This window comes from Peromyscus maniculatus, chromosome 8, assembly GCF_049852395.1.
Source record: "Peromyscus maniculatus bairdii isolate BWxNUB_F1_BW_parent chromosome 8, HU_Pman_BW_mat_3.1, whole genome shotgun sequence".
In the NCBI taxonomy this organism is placed as follows: domain Eukaryota; kingdom Metazoa; phylum Chordata; class Mammalia; order Rodentia; family Cricetidae; genus Peromyscus; species Peromyscus maniculatus.
The window spans coordinates 108,061,511-108,073,232 of NC_134859.1; positions in this window are offsets into that span (position 1 = coordinate 108,061,511).

The following is an 11,722-nucleotide window of genomic DNA, read 5'->3' on the forward strand; positions in this document are numbered from 1 at the left end:
TCCCTTCCCACTCCGAATAATATGTGCTGAAATCCACATAACCTAAAATTGACCACCTTAAGGCAGAGAGACCAGTAGTATGTATACATTCAGGTCACTGTGGGACCATCACCACTGCCCACTACAGAGCAGTCCTCTCATCCCAGAAGGAAACTGTCCCCAGCAAACACCCGCAGCCCATCCTCCTCCCCAGCCCCAAGCAGCTGTGATCCCGGCTCTGTCCCTGTGGATTCGCCTGTTCTGGACATGACTTAAAAATAGAGTCCTATAGCGTGTCGTGTTTCCTGTCTGGCTCTTTCACTCAGCACGGAATTCCCGAGGCTCTTTCCCATGGTGGTTTTAATGGCAGACTGACTCCTTCCACGGCTGGGCTGGGCTGCGTTGGTTTGTGTGTACCAGAGGCAGCTGCTGCTGCCTGGGGAGGACTAGCCTGCAAATATGACCAAGGCAGTGGAAGTCCTTGTGAGACAGACGCAGGAGTGACAGCTCCGTACAAGGTGACACAGTAGAGATGCAGTCAGGGAAGCTTCTGGAGCGTCTTTGGCTGACTGACATGATGCGGGGGGGGGGGGGGGGGGTCACCTCATAACCTTGCAGAGTGCACGTGTTCTGTGCAAAGATCAACGAGGCATCTGGACACCGTGACTCAAGCACTTAATCCCAGCACTGAGGAGGCAGAAGCTGGCAGGCCTCTGTGAGTTCAAGGCCAGCCTGGTCTACATACTGAGTTCCAGGACAGTCAGGGCTACATACTAAGACTCTGTTTAAAAAAAATTGGGGTACAATATTATTTATGTATAAAGTAAACCTGAAGCTGACCAGATGACAGTGAGTAGAAGCACTTGGCACAAAGCCTCTTGCCCTGAGTTCCACACGTGGGACCCACAGAGAGAAGGAGAGAGTCAGTTCCACAAAGGTGTCCTCTGACCTCTACATGCACACTGTGTCGTGAGTACCACACTCATACACACATCACACACACACACACACACACACACACACACACACACACACACACACATTATTTTGTTTGGATGTTGGGTGTAGACAATACATACACATAGCCCAGCATGCTCAACTATACTTATAGTCCTCAAAGACTGAGGCCAGAGGACCACTTCAAATTCAAGGCTAGCCTGGGCTACTGACACCTTACTTCACACAAAGAAGAGAAAGAAAGCAGATGGGCCACGAAGAGTCTCCCTCCCACAGATCTCAGCCAGAAGGAGCTCGTGGCAGCGTGGCTTGGTTTCAGTCCCCAAGGTCTCACTTAGTGACAATCCCCAGTTAACCCCAGCGTAGCCACTGGTAAGTTGTCCATACTCTACCAAATAACCCCACTCAAACCTACTTAAACACAACTCGATGGGTTATTAAAACAATAACTAAAATTTAAAAAGCTGTGTGGTGGTGGCACACACCTTTAATCCCAGCACTCGGGAGGCAGAGACGGGTGGATCTCTGTGAGTTCGAGGCCAGCCTGGTCTACAGAGCAAACTCCAGGACAGCCAGGGCTACACAGAGAAGCTGTCTCAAAACAAAAACATAAAAGAAGGCAAAGGAATGTTGGGGAGAAAGAGTAGGAGGGTAGGAGAGGGTAAGGGAGGGAACAGAGGAGATGGTCCTGGTCAAAATACGTTGTACAAATGTATGGAACTGCCAAGGAATAAATTAAAATCATAAAATAAATATTTTAAATAAAAAAAAAACAGAATAAGACAAAATGGGCAAGGACTAGAATAGCCTGGAACTGGAAAGATTAAAAATGCTGGAAGAAGACCAAGAAATGTCTGAAAGTACAGGGAAGACACCCAACCCATCGACTGTGGTGGTACTGTGCTCCCCTATATACTGTGCACCCTAATAAACTTATCTGGGTCAGAGAACAGAACAGCCACTAGACATAGAGGACAGAAAATGGTGGCACACACACCTTTAATCCTAGCATTCTAAAGGCAGAGATCCATCCGGATCTCTGTGAGTTCAAAGCCACACTAGAAACAACCAGGCATGGTGACTCACACCTTTAATCCCAGGAAGTGATGGCAGGAAGCAGAAAGGTATATAAGGTGTGAAAACCAGGAACTAGAGCCTGGTTAAGCTTTTAGTCTTTTAGCAGCAGTTTAGCTGAGATTCATTCCGGTGAGGACTCAGAGACTTCCAGTTTGAGGAAACAGGATCGGCTGAGAAGTTGGCGAGGTGAGGTTAGCTGTGACCTGTTCTGCTTCTCTAATCTTCCAGCATTCACCACAATATCTGGCTTCCGTGTTTTTTATTAATAAGACCTGGTAAGATTCACGTTACAATCAATCATGAGGGAAAAGCAAACATGACCAAAACCCTACCTTGTGCCCACCAAGCAGATTCTCAAAAACCAGGAAGTAGCCAGTGTGGGTCAGTCATGGACAACCTGAGCTACAACTGTGAGCTGGTGTGAACTGGTGCAGCTGTGTGGAAAAGAACACCGGATCTCTTCAGACACTAGATTTTGGATTACTAAACCATCAGCAATTCCACTTCTAAGCATCTCTCTCAAACAAAAATAAATGGACTCCAGGAAATGCCGGACACTATGCTCTTAGAGCAACAGGTGCAGAAAACCTCAGCATCGTCAACAGGGCAATGGCCAATAAACAAAATGTGGTCTCCATGCAATGGGCTCTCATCTGGCCTTGAAACCTGCTGAGGGGTTGGGGGTTTAGCTCTGTGGTCGAGTGCTTACCTAGCAAACACAAGACCCTGGGTCAATGCCCAGCTCAGAAAAAACAAACAAACAAACAAACAAAAAGCAGTTATGGAATTGTTTGGTTCTGGAGAAATAGCTCAGTGGTTAAGAGCATTTGTGGTTCTTCCAAAGGACCGAGTTCCCAGCACCTTCATCAGGTGATGAGATATTTACAGCCACCCGTAACTCCAGTCCCATCTGCTCTCCTGGCTTCCACAGGCACCAACATAAATACAAATGAAGTCTTTAAAAGACACATACTCCAACATAAGTAAATCCTGAGGATATTATGACAAATGAAAAACTCAGTCACAGAAGGGCAAATGCCACACACCTACCTAAGGTGTGTGTGGGGGGGTGAGGGTCCCCAGAATCGTCACATTCATAAAGACAGAGCAGAAGGAGGTTTCTGGGACCTGGGGAGGGTGAAGAATAGTACCCAGACATAAATAGCATCCGAATCTCTCCACACACTACATTTTGAATTGCTACATCAGCGATTCCACTTCTAAGCATCTCTCTCAAACCAAAATGGACTCAGGAAGTGCAGGCCACTAATGCTCCTAGAGCAACAGGTGAGACAAACCTCAATGGCTGTTGCGAATAGTATCCAGAGGAAAGTACACGGCGGGGACAGACTATTCATGTGGGGAGGTGAGACGCTAGGATGGGGCGGTGATGGCTGCACAGCACTGTGAATGTGCTGGGCACCACGGAATTGGCACTAAAGGGAAGATGGGCAGCTGGGCAGCATAACAAATGTCTTTAATTGCAGCACTTGGCAGACAGAGACAGGCAGATTTCTGAGTTCAAGGCCAGCCTGGTCTACAGAGAGAGTTCCAGGGCAACCAGGGCTACACAAAGAAACCCTGTCTCGAACCTCACCCCCTAAAAAAGGAAGATGGTTTATCATTCACTTTTCTTGTTGCTATGTCCAAAATCTAACAATAACAGAGTAAGGGAGGAAGGATTTGTCGTGGGTTTCCTTTAAGGAGGTACGGGATTACAGTCCATCAAGATACAGCAGTTATGGCCGCAGGCTTACAGTTAGGAAGCAGATGGTTGTAGCCAGCCTGGCAAGAGTGAAGGTATTGACATTCTGAAGAGACATTTGTGTCCCTCCCCTTGGGTGTCAGAGTGTGAAACGAGGAATCCCAAGGGAGTGGAATTCCCCGGAATCTCCCTCTGGGAAAGGAAAGGGCTGAAGCCTGAGGCAGCCGGAGGAGACCTTCAGGGCCTCTGCCGCATCTGGAGCTGGGACAAGGACGTGGACCACACCTTGGGCACTGCTTAGCTATGTATAACTCTGGCCTCACTGAAACCTCAACCTCATGTCGCTGCTACGACCGGGCAGCTCAACCCTTGGCAAAGGGAGCTTGGGGGACAAACTGATGTCCCTACCCTGTTCTGGACTACAGTCTTTAAAGTCTTCACTGCAGCCCTGGGTGGCTCCCTTCACCACTTAAATGTGACTAGGCTGGGCCTCAGTCTCTGCAGGAATCCGAGATGGGGCTTGTTTTCTTACCTCCCTGCAGTGTCCGGCAAGAGTGACAGTGGGGTCGCCTGGGGGCTGCTGTGAGTGTCACTGAGTGTCACTGAGGCCTGGGGCAGGGCCCACCATGGGCAGGAGCACATCCACTGTCACAGGTCGCTATGATGTGACGCTATGGTCACATCATAGCGACCGCCTCCTTCATTAGTGAGTGAGGAGCCCTCACACCACAGCTTGGTATGTGACCCTGAGCCAGGGACTTCTGAGGGAAGGCCACACTCCTTCAAGGACTCAGGCCAGCTTCCCTCCCCCCTCGCCCTGCCAGCTCAGGGTGACCACCGTTAGGTGCCAGGCTCCATGCAGGGTGAAGCCATCTGGAAAGAGATGAGTAACTAGTGTTCACAACAGCAAGGGGCCTCTTTCCTGGGGGTGGGGCGGGCAGGAGAGACTGATCTGGGGAGAGGGTGTGGCTTGGACATACAGGACAAACTGAACCAATCCCTGTACAGTCCGGAATTCTCACCAGTCACCAAAACCTGCTGTGCTGAGCCTTCACCCAGGCCCAAGTCTCAGCCCGAACACAGTATTCACCTCTCCACAATGCCTCCCTCCCCCCACTGTGCCGGCCAGTCCTGCAGCCAGCAGAGTCCTGTCTGCCCCTCTCTGGGGGCTCCCACTGCATGGCACTCCTGCTTAGTACCTTTGCCTTGCGAGCAGCTCAGGGCTCCAAGTCTGGGTTCCAATCTACGGCTTTGGTCAAGGCTCCCGTCCAGACACCATGGAGGCCAGGTGTTGCTGATGGCCGGGCTCCCCAGCCTAGTGTGGACGTGGAGAGGCCTGTCCAGAGGTAACTTCATGTGCTTGGTCTCAGACGTGTGCTCATGTTCTCAAGAACTCTGTATGTATGAGGGTGGCCAGAGGCTGGGCCTACTTGGGAGTCTGAGACCTTGCTCACTACTCTCTGGCCCTGGGCACTGGGTGATGCGAGGATCAGGACTTGCAGGGCAGTGGGCCCAGGGCCTCACTGACCCCTCTCCCCCTCCTGCCTTTGAGGCCTCTCTCTCATCTCAGCCTGTGACTCAGCATCCTTGGCTGACGCTGGAGTAACCTCTCATTCAGAAGGCCATGTGGACTGTTGTGGGGGACTCGTGGGGCGGCTGGCAGACTGTGAAACCAGCCAGCTCTGATGGTAGGATGCCAGCTGGGGAGAGAGAAGGGAAAGGAGGCCTTTGCAGAGGACAGGAAGCGCTTCCCAGGCTCCGAGAGAGGCATAGGGATCTGGGAGGACCTGGAGTTATTTGGGGGTGAGGATCCGGTGAAGTCCATCCAGGCCTGGTTGCTGGAACTATCTATACACAAGCCCAGGTCCTGACCCTGTCTGTTTCCAGCACTGTGGGAGAAGGGTACCAGGTCAGCAGTCCGATGGGTAGAGGGCAGAGGATTGACACAGCCCAGGGGCACCAGCACTCAGAAGACGGGACATTGATTCCTGGTCTAGCTACCTCCATAAAACAGGAGACATGTTTCACGGTAGACAGGCATTCCCACCTGCAGAACAGACCTCTGACATTTCAGAGTCCTCACTGACCACATGTCCTTGAACTCTCAAGAAAGGATTTGACCTCTTGGAGCTGAGTACCAACATGCCCCCCGATCCCCACCACCGATTTCAGATCTGTCAGTCCATTATTTCACCCCTTCCCCAGGCCACATAGCAACTGGGGTGCTCACGCCCAGGGTTAGGAAGTAGGACCCCATCCTGGGTCTGTATCAGGAGATTGGAGATGACCCCAGCCATCATCCAGTCCTGCTCAGGACCACAGACTGTACTTCCTGGTACACACACACACACACACACACACACACACACACACACACACACACACGTTCTAGAACGCTCCATTATATGAATGTTATGGAGGGTCAGGAGCCTCTGACACCTGCCAGTCTTGCAGCCAGGGAGCTCAGAAAGACTTGTTTCTATGTGCACCCCAGAGCAACACCCCCTGGGGGTGCAACTCAAGAACTTGGTGGGTCATAAGGTACAGCCCAGAGGGACACAGGATGCTGGCCTCCACCTCAGTGTATGACGTATCCCTTGCCTGCCCACTGGAGGCCCAGTCGTCCTTGATGGCCCTGGCATGACATGGTCTCCCTGCAATGGGTAGGCAGTGACATCCCTTCTCAGGCAGGAACAAGTACCACGTCAGAATGGCACTTTCATGAGTAGGGGTTCTGCAATCACCTTTCTCTGTGGGGAAATCAAGGCAGGAGTAGCTGAGAGCCCAGATCCTGTGCAACTCCCTAGGTCAGCTGCCCCTTTTTGGTCTGTGGCCTCCATCTACATGCTGAGGTTTATGGGTTTGCAAGCCCGGGCAGGCAGGACAGCCACAGCTGGGCGGGGCCTACAGCCTTCATCTGTTTTTGTCCTGTCGGGGCCAGGGTAGACAAGGACTGCTCACCCAGATGAAGATGCTTTAGGCATGGGCACATCACTCAGATGAGGACATAGTTACTCCCCTCAGACATGAGATATCATGATACTGTGCCCCAACTTGATGGTGTCCAGTGGGGAGGTATGATATAGGACTAGGCCATCCCGACCCCTGAACCCAGGCCTAGTGCCACCCACCAGTCTGCCCTGTAGCAGGTAAGAGGTTAGCATTAGGTGACCAGAGCCCTCCAGTTACCTCAAGTGCCCTGAGTGTGCACAAGTCCCAGGCCTCGGGCCAGCTGGAGAGTGTCACTCAAAGGACCTTCCTGACCCTGGACAGGGACAAGGGTGCTTCACTGAGTGGGGTGTCATCAAGTAACTGGTGGCTAGGGCAGTGGAGCCGGAGCCCGGGTCTGCCCACGCAGCCGCCATGCCTGCCTGCTTTGTGCCTGTCTGTCCCTGATGGTCTAATGGAGGAGAGTCAGGCTGCTTGAGAGGGAAGACCTGCCAGGCCCACATCCTGCCTCACAGCAGCTAACAGGCAGGGTAGAATGACTCTCAGTGATGCTGAATGGAGCAGGTTTTCCCCAGTCCAAGGGGTTTCTGAGCAGAGGGGGGTTGGCCTTGTAGGCTGGGAAGGTCTGTTGGGGGCAGAGCCAGCAGGGGAATCTCCGAGGCTGCCCCGAGATCTGGCTCATCTTGCCCTCACGCCCAGCTTCTGGCACAAACATATGAAGTGGCCACGAGCAAAAGTCCCCAGGGTGCCACTACCAGCTGTGGCCCATCCTCACCTGCCTGGTCCAGTCAATGCCACAGTTTCAACTTTTAGGGCTGCCACAGGTTTAAAATGAAGGCGGCTGGGGGCTGGGGATATGGCTCAGTTGTTAGGAGCACTGGCTGCTCTTTCAGAGGATCCAGGTTCAATTCCCAGCACCCACATGGCAGCTCACAACTGTCTGTAACTCCAGTTCCAGGGGATCCAACACCTTCATATGGACATACATGTGGGCAAAAACACCAATGCACATGAAATAAAGATAATTTTCTAAGTCAGCTGACCATGGGGTCTACTCAGGCTCAGGCTCTTAGCTGCTCCATGCCTCAGTTTCCCTACTGAGAAGGGGGTGTTGATTACAGAGCACATTTTCAAACAGGTCTCGTGTGAATCCTTGAGAGTCTCTGAAAAAAACTGGGGGGATTTGCTTAGAAATGCTAAGGGGAAGCTTTATCCTGCTCCCTCCCAGGGCAACCACGAACTGTCACCCTCACAAGAGCCACCTTTCACCATATCCAGGAAGAAGGCCGAACTTATAAAACTGGGGTATTTCCTACAAATCAGTTTCCTGCTTTAGAATTTTCCAAATTGATCAGGGGAAAAATCCCAAGTAAGCTCGGTGGTGGTGGCACCTGCCTTTAATCTCAGCATTTGGGAGGCAGAGCCAGACAGATCTCTGTGAGTTCTAGGCCAGCCTGGTCTACAGAGTGAGGTCCAGGACAGGCACCAAAACTACACAGAGAAACCCTGTCTTGAAAAACCAACAAACACACACACACACACACACAAAAAAAAAAAAAAAAAAAAAAAAATCCCAAATAAGTAATGGCCCCATGAGGAGCCCCTCCCTGGAGAGGTCCCCATGGGCTGCAGAGTGAGCCTGCGCCTGAGTGGTCGTTTCCAGGAGGTGCCTGAGAAGGCCGATGCCGTGTGCCAGGAGAACAGAAAGACAACTCCACATGAAAGCTGTCTTACGTATGTTTATGTGGGGAGTGCACGCGAGCGGGGCGGGACACAGCTGGGAAGAGGGGTGATGAACCTTCAAGTGTCCACCTGTCCTTCTCCATCCCCGTTTCCACTTTACTGTGGGCACCCTGAAGATGGTCCCATGTCTGGCAGGGCACTGGGCTGCCTTCCCTCAGCCTGGTGCTCAACTCCTGAAGTCCCCTTCTCCAGTTTTCCCTGGGCCTGCCTGGCACAGCAGCGGCCATAGCATGGCAGGTGCTGACAGGTGCGGCCTCAGAGGAAGCCAAGTAGTATGTGCCGTCAGGTAAAACACCTGCAGCACCAGGTTGCTGGCTCCTGCCAGTCCTTTGTCTTCCGGATTGCTAGGCCTGGCAAGACCCCTGGCATCCAGTCCCTGGGCCTCTGACCCACCCACATTCAGCCCCTCAGTGGGCGCTGTCTCATGGCAGAAACATCATCTGTGTGCTGAGAGTCCCCAGACCAGATCCTGTCCGTTCTGCTTGTGCAGAAGCAGCGGGTGACAGCAGGGGTGAAGGGCACATTAGCTCTGCTCATGGCGATTGAGTGCTAAGATTAAAGAAAGGCGTGCACCACCGTCACCGCCGCCGCCGCCACCACCACCATCACCACCACCTCCACTGCCGCCGCCGCCACCGCCACCGTCACCACCACCACCACCACCACCACCTCCACCACCACCACCATCACCACCACCACCACCTCCACCACCATCATCATCACCACCACCACCACCACCACCACCACCTCCACCACCACCACCATCACCACCACCACCACCTCCACCACCATCATCACCACCACCACCACCACCGCCACCGCCGCCACCACCACCACCACCACCACCTCCACCACCACCATCATCACCACCACCGCCACCGCCACTGCCACCTCCACCACCACTGCCGCCGCCACCGCCACCACCGCCACCGCCACCACCGCCACCGCCACCCGGCAACGAATAAATCTTCAAAAGAAAATAAAATTCAGAACAGCCTGGGCTACATAGTGAGAGAGACCTGTCGCAAAAACAAAACAAAACAAAACCCCAGACAGATGAAAACCAACAGCAGAACCAAAGACAGGCGATCTCACTGGATCACTTCAGCCAAACTGGGTTTGTATATTGTCTCTGGCTGCTTCTGCATGATGCTTAACTACAGGTCATAGAAAGGTTGGAAGTAGAAAGGCAAAGACACCAAGCAAACACAAAACAAGGAAAGCAGGTATGGTTAAATGAAAGACTCCAAGGGAGTCAGAGACGTGGCCCACGATGAACGGTCGCCCAGAGACTCAGCTGCTCTAAATGTGTGTGCACACTTACTAACACAGCTCCACACTGCATAAAGCAAAAGCGTGTTAGCTGAGACAACGATGGTGGGGTGTGAGCTTCTCCCCTCAGAACTGATAGAGCAAGGCGGAAAGAAATTGGTAAGGCTGCAAGTGACCCAATGCAGTGAGTTAACCGGACCTTGTGGGTATGGGTATAACCAAATCTACCCAAACTGCAGCACATTCCTTTTTCCTTTTGCGTGTATCTGTGTGTGTGGTAGGAATACTTGTACATATGTGTTCACACGTGTGTGTACATGTGCGTGGAGGTGTGCTTGCACATATAAGCATGGATGTGGCGGCACGATGCTGATGGGGGTCCTCTCTGATCATTTCCACACTGTTCTTTGATGCAGGATTTCTCAGCGGAAACCGGAGCTCTCCCATGTAGCTAGTCTAGCTAGTTAACTTGCTCAGGTGTCCCCAGTCCCACATCCTGAACACCAAGTACAAGCACCACGCCTGGCTCGCAGCTGTCGTTTAACGCCCTCCCCGAAATGTCTTCCAACAAACAAAAACTACCGTAATGTATGCGTGCACTGTGCGTGTGTGCACTGTGCGTGCACTGTGTGTGTGTGCGTGCACTGTGTGTGTGTGCGTGTGCGCGTGCACTGTGCGTGTGTGTGCGTGCACTGTGCGTGTGTGTGTATATGCGTGCACTGTGTGTGTGTGTGCGCGTGCACTGTGCGTGTGTGTGCATGCACTGTGTGCGTGTGTGTGCGTGTGTGCACGCGCAGCAGTGTACATGTGGGGGTCAGAGGACAACTTTGTGGAGTTGTCCACCTTTACATAGTGTGTGGCTAGTTTACGTCAACTTGACAAAAGCTAGAGTCACTGGAGAGGAGGGAGCCTCAACTGAGAAAATGCTTCAAGATCCTGCAGCAGGCAGGCCTGTAGGGCATGTTCTTAATTAGTGATTGGTGGGGGAGGATCCAGATCATGGTAGGTGATGCCATCCCTGGGCTGCTGGTCCTGGGTTCTATAAGAAAGCAGGCTGAACAAGTACACCCCTCCATGGCACCTGCTTCAGTTCCAGCCTCCAGGTTCCTGCCCTGTTTGAGTTCCTGTCCCGACTTCTCTTGATGAACTGTGATGTGGAAGTGTAACCTGAACAAACCCTTTCCTCCCCACGTTGTTTTTGGTCATGGTGTTTCATCGCCGCAATAGTCACTCCAACTAGGACACGTGGGCTCTGGGGACTGAACTCAGGTTGATTGGCTCATGTGAAAGCATTTTATCTGTTAAGCCATCTTGCCAACCCAAACAGAACCACACTCAAGTCAAAATCCAGTTGCAGCCTCTGAGGCCAACCCTGCAGCTGACATCAGCCTCCTCTTGTGCCCAGACCCCTGAGGACTACCTGTGCCCTGAATTCACATCTGCCTTCAGGTTGTGAGCAGTCCCACCTCTGGTCCTGGACCCTCCCTTCTGGTCTGAACCTCTGAACAATAAGCTGAGGTTCCTAGAGCCTACATACTGAGCTAATAGGAGATGGGGGAATGATACTACACCATATGCAATCTCGTAACCAGCCTTCTCTGAGGTACCCAGGCACAGAGCAGGCTGGGGACTCTCTTAGCAGGTGGCACTTTGCAGAGGAGCCATGGACTAGTCAGGCCCTTAAAGGCAGCAGCTTCTAGGAAGCAGCAGGGTAGACTGGTAGCCAGCTACACCCCACAGGGTCTTCCAGGGCCATGGCCTGTCTGGGAAGATGTTGGTTCAGTGAGGCCTGCTCAGAAAACCTTGTCCAAGTGCTCCAGGATGCTGCTTCCCATGTATGGGCTACAGCCTTCACCTCCCACTTGTGCGGTGAGGCCACCTAGGCTGGGAAGTATCAACAGCCCACCAAGCAAGGCAAAGGGTACTGAGAGGTTCTTGGGTTCAAGTCTCACACCCTCACGGTGGTTCAAAACTGTAACTCCAGTTCAAGGAGATCCTATGCTTTCTTCTGGCCTCCGCGGGTATCAGGCACACAGGTAG